The sequence below is a fragment of the Coturnix japonica genome, chromosome 10 (genome assembly GCF_001577835.2).
Source record: "Coturnix japonica isolate 7356 chromosome 10, Coturnix japonica 2.1, whole genome shotgun sequence".
In the NCBI taxonomy this organism is placed as follows: domain Eukaryota; kingdom Metazoa; phylum Chordata; class Aves; order Galliformes; family Phasianidae; genus Coturnix; species Coturnix japonica.
Window position 1 is genome coordinate 16,823,689 of NC_029525.1, and position 14,383 is coordinate 16,838,071.

The following is a 14,383-nucleotide window of genomic DNA, read 5'->3' on the forward strand; positions in this document are numbered from 1 at the left end:
TATTTTGGTAGAGCAGCATATGGTAGTTGTTACTGCTCTGTTCTTCCAGTAAACTGCTCCTAGTATGGCTTCCCTTTACTGGATGAGGTTTAGGTGTTAGGGCATCTGCAGACCCACCCCAGCTCAGCTCAGGGGAAACTGCTGAGTTTGGGGCACCTCTTAGCCTCCATCACTGTATTTGGTAATGAGGACAGTATCACATGTACAGCTCTGCTTGTAAAACTAGATGGTAACATCTGGAATATGGGCAAAGAACTTGATGATCAGCTCATTAGGCACAGGAACATGCTCACCAGCATTAGCAGCGTCCTCAATAAGTGACCAGCCCCATGGGTACAACTGTCGTGCAATCATATCTTGCTTTCTAAGAAAACCGTATCTTCTTTTTCTTTTTAGTGCTACTTTTGCAGCTCACATGAGCTCTGTTTGGAAGGGAAGGGTGCTTGAGGGACCAGGAAGCATAGTTCAGTGAAAGAGCTGAGAAAGTCCAGGCCCTGCTATCACAGGTCACTACGTCCTCTCTTCTCCTCTGTGAATTTATAAACATCCATTTTAAAACACAGTAACATTTTTGTGCAGTTTGAGTTTCTCCCTTCCTGCTGGAGGGCTGTGCCAGAATCTTTCTGCACCCTTTTCTAATTTCTAGGATAAATTTATTAATAGTTGACTTATATCCACCACTTGTACAAATGTTTCTCTTCAGATTAAATGTCCCTTCTTTCTGCTCTTTGCCCCTCCTGATGTTTTTCAGAGAGCCTGGTGCAACCCCTCTCACAACTCACTCTGTAGCATCTTAAGGTGTATTGTTGAAGTACCTGTGTGAACAGCATGGGGACCTCTGAGCTCATGGTTGCAGGTGATGTGGAGCAGTGCTGTGTCCGAGCAGCTGCCCACTCTGCTGTGCTTTGTAGCTTGGGCTCAGCCCCGTGCACCCAGAGAACTGCAGGGGAATCCCCACCCATCACAGGCACAGCCCCAGGAGTGAATGGGAGATGAAAATGTTGAGGCTGAATCCTAAATCTCCTCCCACCATCTTATCTCAGCCATCTTATCTCGGTGCTCTGAAGGAAATGGTCCCCTAGCCCTGCTCACTTCCCTGACTGCAGGCTGCTGGGTGACGTGCAGCAGTCGTATGATGTCATATTGAGACTATTCATGGAGCTCTCAGACTTTAACAAACCAGCAACATGGTGTGATGTAAAACATGGAAGTTATTAAAATGAAACAACATATCTTCCTGTTCTAACTTTTACTAGCTGTATGGGAAGTTTCCAGGGATAGCTCATACATATTGTTGTAGTGTTTGCCATTAGGGCTGTTTCAGAAGTTGGTAGGATGGTACAGCAGTCACCCAATCCTGTTTCGCGTGGAAGGCTCTTCCTTGTGTTCTTTACAAGCACTTGATGCTGAGAACAGTGTGCTCACAGCAACGACTACATGTTAATATAGGTTAATAGAAGTTCATGTGGCCGAGTCTTGAAATGCTTAGCTCTCCTCTCTGTGCTGCCTGACAGCTTTATTACCACGCAGGCGGGGGAAACCCGCTCAATATGCTAAGCGCTATCAAAAGATTTTTCTTTATGGTCTTAGGAGGGCTTATCTGTAATTCCTGGCTGCACAACCTTTGAAAACTATAATGTTACAGACAGTGATTTTTTTACACATGGTTTATTTTTAAATAAAAGCGCTCTGAGGCAGAGTGGGGTCACGTTAACTGGTTTTTTCCCCTGAGCTCTTTTGGTGCAGACCTACACAGTTGCTCTGTTTTATCAGTCTGTGGTATCATTCAGTTGGAAAAGTGGAAAGATTTCATTGTGAAATTTCCAAACCAAAGCTGCAGGTTGCAGTGGCAATTTTTGCACTTTTGGATCATTTTGAAACCAAACAAAATGCTTCAGAGCACTCCAAAACAAATACAATGTAACAAAGTCCTTTTTTTTTCTTCAAGTTTTATTTTGCCATTATTTGAAGATGATTATTTTATCTGGAGCTGTAGATATAACAACTTGCATGTGTGCAAGCTTTATAATGGATGAGGTGTATCTTCCTGTGCTGCTGTAGAGGGGAAATCCATTCCCATTTTGCTGCTGCAGCTCCATCCATGTTGCAATATAAATATTTTGTGTATGTTACCAATTATCTGCAGCACCGTTCTGCTCTTGAGCTGCATCATGAATCTCAGTACTGCTTTTTTATGCTTTTACAGCTCGACTCAGGTTTCATCCCTAGAAGAACAAAGAGCGTATGTTCTGTGTGACCACAAAAACATCCGAGTAGAACAGGAAGGCTATTAACTGAATAATGAGACTGTATGAAGAAGCTACAGCTATAAGTGTGTCTCTGGGTGCCCAAGTTTCTAACAAACCCTGGACACTGTTGGAGATTGCAGTGGGCAGCTCGGCTCTGTGCTGTCTGGAGAGGGTGGCTGCAAAGTTCTGTGTTCTCACCTCCTGAAATGCTGGGGATTCTTTCAGGCCCCCAAGCTGAGCACCTGGAAAGGGGAGCATTTGAAACCAAGCGGTCTCTGTAGTACTGTCAGGTGTGGTTTTACAAGATGACCGCCCTGATGTAAGCAAGAGCTGCTCCTGAAGGGCATGGGATAAACAGGAGGAATGTAGGGCTGGAAAACGGGTGGTACATTTTTATAATAATCCACTTTCAAGAAACATTTAAGATTATTATACTGTCAATGGTGAACAATTTTTCTGCTTCTTCATGCATTTCTGCTTCACACAGTGTATGAGGAATCCAGCCCATAGGCAGAGGAGCAGGAATGACGTGAGCCAAGAACACATAGGAACTTGTTCTGAACTTCTGCTTGCATGGAGTTAAGAGGCACAGTGAGGCAGTGGGAGCTCCACAGCACATGGAGGGGGCACTGGGAGGAAGGCGGGGAGAACAGGCTGTTCTGCTTGCTCTTTGTTTCTGTAGACCAAAGGAGTGCAACATGACCCAAAGCGTATGAACTGGGCAGTTTCTACATCTTTTACAAATTACAGAACTGAAAGTATCGAATCCTTTGTGCATTCCTCTCTTTTTAGATCTGATGAACTGAGGAGCTCTTTACAGAGAGGTGCTGAGTGCGTCGTCTCCTTCCAAGCGCAGGGTCTGCTTAGGTCTCAGCTCTGTTCCAAATTCATCATGGCCTTGGAATACATTGAAATCTTTTAAAAATAGTCCTCTAGACTTCTTGTTTTTCTCCTCTCCCAACAGCACAGGCATCGGTTCTTGGTGAGATCCGTGCTGTAGCCAAGTAAATAGGGTCTTTCTACAGCATGAGCAAGCCATGCTTTTGAGATATAGCATTCCCAGAAATGGTAGCAGTGTTTGCAGAACTCAAAACCTCTAGTTATTTTCTTTATATTTATACTCCCATGTTAACAAATGCCTTGTTTGATTACTTTTAAACGTTGTGTTTCTGGAATGAAAATAGAATGCTGGCTTTTGACTCTGGCTTCTAATTCAGTTTCCCTCATTATTCGAGCTTACGAGAAAGCTGATTTCTTTTTTTTATTATTTTTTTAAAAAGGATAGTTTGTTTTCAAACCATTGTAAAGCCAAATGTTTAAATACTGACCGCTTTAACTTCCAATGCTCCTCAGTAGTTGGTAGAACCTTTCAGTCTTTTTCTGTGACTTCCTAAGAGACCTCAGTTTGTATCACAGTCTGGAGAACTGTTAGAATGTTGTACAACAGTACAGTTTCTACTTCTGGTGGAAATATCTTCATTTGGGGATTTCTCTGATATGTTGCTTTTTAGTGTTGCGTTTTAGCCAGACTGGCTTTTCCAATGATGAAAGGCAAAAGAAAGCCATAGACAATTTACTTACCATGAAGTTGTGCAGAAATAGGATTTAGGATTTGGGTCTTTTTTGCTTAATACCCACTTTGTCTCACTAATACAAAGGACGTGGGGAGGGGAAATAGATATCAAGCATTTGTATGAAGTGGTCTGAAAAGTGCCTTGGATTTGGGTGTTTCTGTGACTTCTTGGGAAATTTTGTGGCTGTCATTTCCTTTAAATATTGTTGGTTCTGTCCACACTTCCCATATGAGGAACTGTAATGTTTGGTGAATCTGAGTGGATCCCAATCTGGCATCTGAATTCACTCACTTTCTCTTGTACAGAAAATTGCTCAGAGTTCTTCTGGAGCCACCTGGGAGGCGTGACAAGGGCAGCTCTGAGATTTACCTTCTGAGACCTGCACTAGGGAGTAAATGGAGCTTTCTCAATAGAATGAAGTCTAGGTATTAGTGTGTCCTGTTGCACAATCAGTTGTGAGAAAAATAAATGCTTTTGTGAGCATTTTTACAGCTGTTTGAAAAGCTCAAAACAAGAACAGAATGGTGAATATATGTCAGAGGGGACAGAACTTTGTTTTTCCTGTGTGCCAAAAAGAATTGTCCAAAGTTTTTAATTGGTAACTAAAATGTTTATTGTAAATTTACTGATAATTAGTATCTAAGTGTGTCAGTGCCCATTGCAGAGCTGCTGCCTCTCAGATCTGAAGCGCGTTCTGTTCTCTGTCCAGTTGGTTTCCTGCAAAGTGCTGAATTATTCTAGCTTTTGTGGGTCATTGTTAGCCATGGCAGGAAGGGTCATTGTTAAAAATGTTTTCAGTACTTTGATAACCAGTTTATCAACTGATTCACATGTTTAATCAGTTAATAGGTTTTCCTTTTCAGTGCATGGGAATTTCTTTGTTTATCTTAACTGAGTAACTGTTTCTACAGTGGAAAGAACTGTAGTTGACTGATAATCTTTTCAAATATGTGGAGTTTGCTCTTGTGATGCAAGTTGCATGGCCAGACCCTGCACCCTGGAGCCATCCACCAGAATATGGGGCAGGTTTTGCATGTGAGTGAGGCCTCAGAACGGTCCAGTGTGTTGGGAACTGAGTCTGGAGTTGCAGGGGTTGTGTAGCTTGTGATAAGGTTTTTAAAGGCACTTTGGTATTTAAAAAAAGGTAGGGAGCAGCTTTAGCAAATTTTGCTGGATTGTTTTGTGCCAAATATCCATGGTTCCTTCAATATCTGGTCAAAAATTGCTCGACAGAATAATTTCTCACCAAAAATACTGCTCTGTCTCAAGATGCACATTTAGCATGAAACACCCCCAGGAGCTGAGATCCCTGGCTCTGTGACCTGTTCCAGGACTGCACCACCCTTCTGAAAAGGATTTCCCTAATACCTGATCTGAACTTGTCGAGATGCATTTTGTGATATTGCCCCTCATTCTGGCAGTGAATCTCAAACAAGCAGTCGGGCAGTGTCACTAAACTTCCCATTCAAGCAGGGGAATTTTCTGTAGGCTGTTAGACAACCTATTGCTAGATTTCTTTCTCAGGGCAGAGCTGCCCAGGGCCCCACTCCTCCCAATGAAGCCCATTGTGCCCTTTGCCTTATTTGCTGAGAGTGCACTGTTGGCTCCTATTCAGCTTGCAGACAGTTTTGTGGTTTTTTTCTGCTTTTCCCATTGTATTAAGGCCCGTCAGCTCCTGTGTTTATAAACAAACTTTAGGCCAAGTAGAGCTATAAACTTTATTTTGCTTTTTGGAAATAAATTCGGTGATGGTATTTGCTTTCTATGTAAAGAGCATCTTGGCATGAAATACCATACAATAATAGAGTTGCAAAATTTATGTTTACATAACATTTATCTCCCTTAAAACTGCAGATAGTTAGAGAGCCCTGCTAGTCTCAATTGGGCTCATAACAGAACCGTGCTCACTCAATCACAGCAGCTTCTGGGAATTGGCATCGTATTTGCACATGTGAGAAAGAGTTAGCAGCTTGTTTTATGTGATCTGGTTTCTTTCTAGATATGCTCATTCCAGTTTCTGTATAAAGGAAATGTGCTTAGATGAACACAAGTCCAAAGCAAAAACCTAAGTTGCGCAGCAAAGCTGGACATGGGAGTTTTGTTGATATGCATTGGATTGAGGAAGACACAAACGTATCAGTAGAAAGTCAGTGCTGTTTGACAGGCCTGGCTTCACATACTGTGGCTCAGATCTAAATCATAAAGGTGTTTCTAAGTTCCTTTTCTGAGTGGCACGAGGGATAAAGGATGTATTCTGTTCTGTTGAGAGACCACTGGGGACTGCTGCTGGAGAGGGCTGGATGGAAAGTACAGCTGAGTGTGGTTATGGACCATGAAAATGTGTGTCTGGAGCCTGGAGTTTTGGGGTTGTATTAAAGCAGAGCAGCACTGTGGTACCATCAGAAAAGATCCAGAGCTTTTTCAGATGATGTGGTGGAGAATGGACAGTGAGGATGAATGTAGTGTGGTGTTTGAAGGCTGTTTGTTGTCTCTGTTGTCAGCTTTCTGTTCCATCCTACTAAAACATTCCTCTTTCTTGGGAGTCAGAAGCAAATAAGATCTTACTGAAGCTTTTTGGGATCTAAAACAATTCATTAGGTACAATGCAAGTGTGGAGCACAGGCAATTATTAGGATTTCAACAGCAAATATTGCAGCCCATGAAACATTAGAATGATTTCCTTCTTGTTTAAAACGTTGCAACGCGTTTTTCCCCGGCTGAATGTGCTCTTGAGCTTTTGTGTCAAAGTGAATCATGAGCTAATGCTCACCAGATTACATCTAAATGTTGCAGTATTTCCCTTCTAATTCTGGCTCTTCCTACTATGATAATATTATTTGTCTAGTCAGTTATGTGCAAGTGTGAATGAGGAGATGCGATTCCTACATGTATGCGAATGCACGTGGGAGCATCGCCTGAGGACATTGTGTTCAGGCTGTGCGCAGCAGCGTTTGTGTTTAAAAAAAGAAACAAGTTGGTAATTAGGCAAAGAGCATAATAAGATCCATGTCTACAAGGCCAGCGTGGCTCAGAAGGCTTTTATTTGTGTGAATTTCTGTACAAATGTGAAATACCCTGGTACTTAATTGGTCGCTGCCCGCACACTGTGCGTGTTGGGGTGAATGGCCGCGGTCTGAGCCATTCCCCTGGGGAGGCACGGAGCCGCGGGGCGGTGAGTGCACACTGTGTTGGAGCACACAGGCCCAATGAGCAGCACGGGAGCCTCTCTGCAGCCAGCCATCACTAACACTCCTGATAAAACCTGACATCTTTTCCATCCCCTCGTCCCCTCCTTGGAACTCTAATTAATTTAAATGGTTTTACCGAGGGACTGTGGCACTGCTGAAAAGGCAGAGGGCTTTGCTTGGGTAATCAGCTTAAATACCCGTCCACTTCCTGCCCTCACTGCTCCGAACTTCCCATTTGGGAGACATAAATACTGCTTTTATTTTTAAATCTTTTTTTCTCTCACTCCAATTTCCTCCAGTTTTCCTAATGCGCCTCATACGAGATTCCATTTCAAAGGGCAGGATGGTGAAGCCTGTAAACTGGATGCAGACGTGAACTTTTTGGTTCGATGTTGATTGCATTTATTGGAGGAAGGGATAATGAGGGGTTTGGCGTGGAAAAGGTACATCTCTGGCAGTCAGGAGCTGGCGATAATTAGGAAGAAATCCACAGTTTCATTTATTTTTATGCTTCTTAGATGCTACTACTTACACGAGCATTTTTCAACTCCTGCTGTACCAGCAGGGCAGTTAGTTCTGAGGTTAAAAAAGGAACAGTTTGCTGAATACATTTTTATAAGTATGTTCATCTGAAGGCATGCCAGGGTCTCTATCAGCTGTAAGACAAGCTTTGAAACGCCTCTACTACAAGGCTGTGTATGGACAGACACTATTACAGAAGCCTCTGTGAATGAAACAGGAATATATAGCACAACTTCTGCCACAATTGAATTCTTTTTGGTCGTTACTCAAGAGAATTGCCATCAAGTGGAAGAGTGCTTCACAAGGTCGGGGCTTTAGGAGGTGGAAGGCTTGAGTGTGTTTAATTTGGGGAGTGTGAATAATCCATGTAAACATTTCTCTCCTTCAAATTACACACACTTTTTTTTTCATAGATTCCTGGACAATTTCTTGTTCATCATCACCCCCATATCTAAATCCTGGCAAAATCCTGTTTTTTAGAAAGAGAGCTTGGGATCAAAGTTGCATCTTGATTTAACAGCAGCTTTCTATTTACATATTTATTATGATTATTTTTTATTTCTTATGATCAGTATTTGTCTGACTTAACCTTCTCACTTTTTCTTAAGGAGTAGCAGTAGGCCAAGAAGACAAATTGCCTTCTGGCTGCAGACAGAATAGCTGTTGTGGTGTGCCTTGGAACGCGATGTCCTCCACAGATGGCAGCCTGCAGCAAAAGTCTGATTGGACCTGCAGAGATGCAGCCCAATGACAGTGAGTTTATCACCCTCTTTCCAGTTGACAATTTCTCGGAATTTCCCTCTCAGACATTTTAGGAATCTGTCTAAAGGTGTCGTGTGTTCTTATCCTAGGGCTGCATGTGACACTATGCAGGATACAGAAAATTGTTCTTGGACACTGTGCAGATCTCTACAGGCAGGTATCTGTCACTGATAGAAGTTCAGCCTTGCTTTAGAGACAAAGGAACTATATGGCTGCTTTGGGATTTACATGCCTACATGTGGAATTTGTATGTGTCTGGCAATCTGTGCTCAGCATACAACAGAAACTCCTAACAAGTGTTCAGAAGCTACTCAGATGTTAAGAAGTTGCTCTATAGGAGGACCAAATGTTTTAGCTCACCATTATAGAAGGCCAATCTTTGTTTCAAAAGGAAGGGGCTGGGTGGGGTTGCTATTAATCATGTTAGTTGACTGGAAACAGGATTGAGCTCCAAATATGGGGTTTTCTGAGGTGTTTTGAAATGAAAATGGCTGGACTCAGCTCAGCTCCTACGAAGGCATCAAACTAAGCTGACAGACATTTGCAAGAACATTTGCTTCCAAAACTGAGCTTGAATCATTAAATGGCAATCGAATGTTCTTAAACATCAATTTGTGATGGTAATTGTTAAAGCGTCATTTTCTCTGAGGAAAAGATATTATGTTCTTTACCTCATGGCAGCAGTAAAAGCCAGTACTCCTTTCCATCCATCCCACCTGGGAGTGGATAATACCCTTCCCTGGCTGGGTTTAGCAGGAAAGACATACTCTGTTTACGGGTGTTTGGTAGTTAACAATTGCTTCTTTATATTTTATTCATGTTAGTTTACACATTTGAAAAAGAAATGCAAGCAAATGTCATCCTACTGTGCTGCTGTTTCTCCAGTGCTGTTTTTTTAGTGTTGTTTAATGATGAATCATGAATGTCAACTTCATATATATGTAATGCTTTCTATATATACATACATATTTATATAAAAATCTGGGTGGTGGCAGGGGGAAAGTTATTCTGTCTGCCTCATCTTTTGTTTTGATCTAGTTGCTATAGAAATACTAAGATCAATTTTGACAGGATAAAATACTACAAATTACATTGTTGGATTACCTCATTACAGACGGCTGGCACTTTGGATTGCAACATTACCGAAACGAAAAGCGTGAACACTACAGGAATTTCTGCTCTATGGAAAAATGTTATTTTTGGATTCTTCAGGAAGGCGTGCACATAAAACCACCGGTTCCCTGGTGAGTGAGCAGTCCTTGAGACCAGCAGAACTTTCGTCTTCATTTTTGGTTGTGGTAGGTGATGTCATAGTTGGACGTACATTGACATTAAGCTTCAACCCGCATCTTTGTGACACAAGCCTTCATGTTTTTCTGTTAAACTCTTATGACAACTGATTTCTTGCAGCAAGACTGGTGGAATTAGTCTTTTTATCCCTTTTTTTTGGTGTGTCATCTGCTACCTGTGTGTTCCCTGCATCAGTATTACATTGTTTCGGTAATTTGCCCTGCCTGATTGAACATGCCTTACAGTCTCAAATCTGGCAAATAGAAAGGACTGCCCTTTCGTTCATTAGCATTGAAGGGCAGGCTTTTAGAGCAAGCAGATTTGGGAAGTGATCTTGCTTCCAGTGGGAGGTGTCAGTATCTTGTCTGTAGTGTGTGGAGATTCCCATGAAATCTCAAGTTTCTGTGGTTTTCCTTTTCATGCTGATGGAACTTGCACATGTTTGTGTGTGGACAAGGGAGTTGTTTGAAGATGTTTTTCAGTTTGAATCAGGAAAGGTCTTGTCCTCTAACTGCTGGTAGAGCTGTACTGCTGTGTTAGTAAAAAACACCTTCATCACTAGGTTTTATTTAGGAAAACATTTATCCATCAATGTTATTTGTATACAGGGAGGCAATCTGTGTGATTTGGCAAGTGGCTTAACATTCTGTTTTTCTTATAGTCAAGAATATTACTCTTGCTATATCTAATCTAGAGTTGTAAATTGCAGTAGAGGTACAAATCCAAAACAAACATTTTGAAGAATTTGAATGGAGTAGAGCCCCAATTTCCATTTCAGCACTCTCTCTGTTGTCCGATTTGTTAAACTCAAGTGGTCCCATGTGCGAGTAGCATGACTGCCAGAAGTGCTCTGCAGCCATCTGCTTTTTTGGTAAGTCTTTGATTATTTCTTTGTCTATATTTCTGTCCGAAATTAGAACTGGCAACTCAATTGGTTGGTTACTATTGGATTTTTTATAATTTAACATTTCCAACTTATGGCTAGGAAATAGCAGCAAGGTAATAAAAAGCACAAGAAATAAACTTTCCTACAGAAGTCCTGGTGGAGCTTTTGTACTGTATTGTTTCAGCAACTGAGCAGAGAAAGTTTTACTCTTTGTAGGTAGCTGGAAGGAGCAGACTTAGCAGGATGCACTAGTTTGTTGAACTGTCCAGAAAATGTGGAGAAGAACTCCCAGGCTCCGGTAAAGGCACTTGTAATAGAGGTGAACTTGGAAGTCAGTGCTGCTTTTAGATCAGAACCAAACCACACCACAGAGGAAGAAAGTTAAAAGCAGGGGGGACTTCTTCTGAAGCTAGAGGTCTCCTATGGTAGCTAGAAACTTGTTGCCTGTGTAGGTCTGCTATGAAGGCTGTGTGCTTGCTGGCTGTACAGTTTCAAAGCCTGGGAGAGGCTCTGACTGATATCCTGCAACTGGGTGGTGTGTGCTGCCAGGTTTTTTCAATGGAAGCTTCACGAGAGGTCCTGGATTTCTTCAATGAGGACTTCAATGTGGAATCCAGGTCCTGTATCTCCTGTATCTGGAGAGAGGACAGGAGTCAGGGCTAGAGCAGACACTGTGATCACTGGCTCTGTCCTTCCACATGGAATCCATAGAGGATACCAACACACATACCCTGTAATGCTGACTTTGTGGGACATGTACAGAATAATTCATTACTGAGTGCTGTGTTTGCTTGTTTGGTTTTTTTTTTTGTGTTTGTTTTTTGGTTTTTTTGGTGGCTTTTTTTTTCCTTTTTAAATGACACACATTAGAACTTTAGTCCAATCAGCAGAGTGTTGTGAAAGTGCAACAGCTCTGCAGGGTGATGATGGAAACTCATCTGCCACATGCAGAGACTTGGTATTTCCAGTAGCTACTATGGCCTGCACTGCTGGTAGGCATGAGAAGGAGGGTGGCTTTCCTTAGTGCAAGATCACATTGTAAAATGTGCCATGTTCTGAGCACACTGTTGGTGCCCTACCACAGCTTCTCTCAATCCATTGCCCATCCTCGTCATTTCTCTTACTGTGGCAAGGGGAAAATATTTCTTTCCGATCAGAAAGGGCTCTGAAGAATGAATTCCTTTTGCTCTTTGAGAATTCCCCCTGATTCTGTGGGAGACGATGGATTTCATGGCAGTGTTATACAGAAAACCAGAAGTTCCCAGGGCTGTGGTGGCATGGGCGATGCCGCCAAGGTGGGCTGCTCTGCCTCTCTTGATTTGCAGGCTGTTAAGGGCTAGCAGTGCTCAGAGCTGTCAGACGGAGAAAAGGCAGGCACTGTTTCCAAATATACAAATGCTCGGAACATAAAAAATATTTTTGTTTTAAATTTTAATAAAGCAGAGGGAGGGAGAGGAAAGGGAAATAAAATAGCAAGTAGGGATGTGGTGGGAGCCAGCCAGGCTGGGGCTTGCTAATATCTGAACTGGGCTGTTGAAAAATGTTATAAGTCTGCCGGAAGGTCCCGAAAGCGCAGCTCTGCCCGGATTGAGTCAGTGGTGACAGGATTGGGCCCTCTGTTACTTTTTTATTTGGTGTTATAAATTACTTTCCCACATTTCCAAAGACATTAACGAATCTTTTCAAGGCATGCTGTGAAAGTCATTGCAAGTGTTGCTTGAACTACTTATCCATATGTAGGTTTGTACACTATAGGAGCTTTTCCTCTTTGTTTTGCCCTTCCAGAGCACTGGCAAACTACAAATCTTTCCTCCTCTTCCCACTTTGATTTTTTCCAGGTAAAATGATGGCAGATGTACGCAGCTCAGTTTCATATAACATATTGCTTACTGGAAGGACAAATTTAGCTCCCTGCCCTTTTACTGTAAACTTGGTTTTGTTTTTTATGTATTTGTAATTTCCTTTCGACCATTTATAAACAGGTTAGAAATACCATTTTGAGCCGTCTGACTCTATTAATAATCAGAGTTCTTTATATGGGTTCTTTAGGATCCGTGGAGTAGGAACAAACTGTATGGTAAACAAAACATCCCCAAACTCTTCCTGCTGCAAAAATATTTGCTGCATTGTTTTGCTGTTCCTTGGAGTATTCTGCCCTTACTTAGAGCACTATAGTCAGGGGTTTAGCTGCTAATTGTGTTTTCCAGGAAGAGCGTTTCATTTTATTCCTTTAGGGTACAAAAAGGAATAATTTTTGCAACAACATTCGTATCCCATTAAAAAAAATTAAAACTGTCATTGGAAAACTGTGAGAATTGAGTTTCTGATGACAGAGCCAGAAGGCTGCTGGCTGCTTTCCCTGCTTGCCTCAATGCTATGGCTGAGCCAAGGCAGTGATTCACTCTCACTGGACTGGGTGACCTCCAGAGGTCCCTTTACACCTCAGTTATTCTGTGGCACCATGAAACTGGAGGGTTCCCTTTCTACCCCGTGTCTGGTTGCACAACCTTCCACTTTCCTTGAGCAGGTACAAACAAGGCAGTGCACCTGCACAAAGCCAAGGTGGGACGGGGAAATGGAGCATGGATTTCCTTGCAGTAAGGAGTGCTGAGCAAAGGGCTGGTGGGCAATGGAACCTGCATAACAGAGGGGGCAGGCTGTGCAAAGGGGAGTGGAGGTGGAGAGGGCTGGGGGACAGAGCTTTGAGCTGCTAAGCAGTGTACCTCTAAATGGGTTATAGCAGGGGCAATTCACATCCATAGTATTGCAGTGCAAGGATATATGTGGACAGTCTTTTTTCAAGTTGTGTTCTCCATCTTGATTTCATTTACTGATTTTAACGTGATGTGAATGTACCCATATGTGATCTTGCTATCATGACAACAGAATGTGTGGCTTCACCTGGCACAAGGAGGCAGGCAGCTGTGCAAGGTGAGCTCTGCAGTCCCAGAGGTGAAGATGGATTAAGAGTTCTGTGACCATTCATTTCCATCCTGAGGAATGCTGCAATTTGCTGCTCGCTCAGTCTGCAGCTTGTCCCCTCCCTCTCTTCATCACGGTGCTCGTATTACCCTGGGAGCTGATTAGCTCCTTCCCCCTTGTTAGTGTTCAACCCATTAAGTGAGCTGAGTCAGTTCACTGCAGGGTCAGACAAGAACTGGGGCCCTCAGTGCTGGAGCAAAGGATGGGACCAGGGCTGAGGCACACCTGGCTGCGGTTCAGGTGTTCTGCTGCCGTCACTTGTGAGACTGTGGGGTACATCACCATGTTATACCTGTTGAAAGTTACCCCATCTCCTTGGGTTAGTGGTTTTAAAGTGAATCTTGTTTTTACTGTACAGATGATAAAACACAGTGATTCCCAACAGAGGGCTGGGAAGTCCTGAAAGCGACGTGCAGTGGCAGACCCTGAGAGGATTTCTGCATGCAGGCTATAGACCTTTACCCAGGTTGTGAATTATTCCTCCTTTTGTAGAGCAGTTGCTCAGGAATACTGTCAGTATTTCCAGCAAGAAATCATTGATAAACTTATTTCTGTGAGCACTAACAAACTTTGTCATTCAGTTCGCAAGATAAATACATTGGGTTAAAGGTTTCAGATGTGCAGTTAATAGCTGACTGGGAGAGTGGAAGATGGTGGTATTTGAGACCTTAACGTCTTTACTATCTGTTTGCTGTGCATCCCAAAGCAATGGATCACTTAAATATATGGTGTCACCAAAGCATTGAGCTCCTCAAAGTACAGGGGCCAGAAGCACAGCAGTGAACTTGCTTTCAGTGCTTTGTCTTCTCTAAATGTAAACTTGGGCACCTACTTTTCCACCCACTGGTGATAACCTTTCTGTGAACTGTCTGAGGCTTTATGCTTTCACCTGTTAAAATAAATGACATTTATTAGAAAAAAAACAATAAC

General features: G+C 42.6%; 1 long non-coding RNA gene across 2 annotated transcripts in view; it reads left to right on the forward strand.

Annotated features, from left to right (window-relative positions):
• The window catches only part of LOC107319000, a 44,176-nt gene extending 32,895 nt beyond the window's left edge, over positions 1-11,281 (forward strand). The window contains exons 3-6 of one of the 2 annotated variants that reach the window (XR_001557597.2): positions 8,142-8,286; positions 8,363-8,452; positions 9,410-9,539; positions 10,364-11,281. This is a non-coding gene — a long non-coding RNA (uncharacterized LOC107319000). The remainder of the gene's footprint in view (positions 1-8,141; positions 8,287-8,362; positions 8,453-9,409; positions 9,540-10,363) is intronic. The other variant, XR_001557596.2, reaches the window with a different exon arrangement.
• The last annotated feature ends 3,102 nt before the right edge of the window (positions 11,282-14,383 follow it).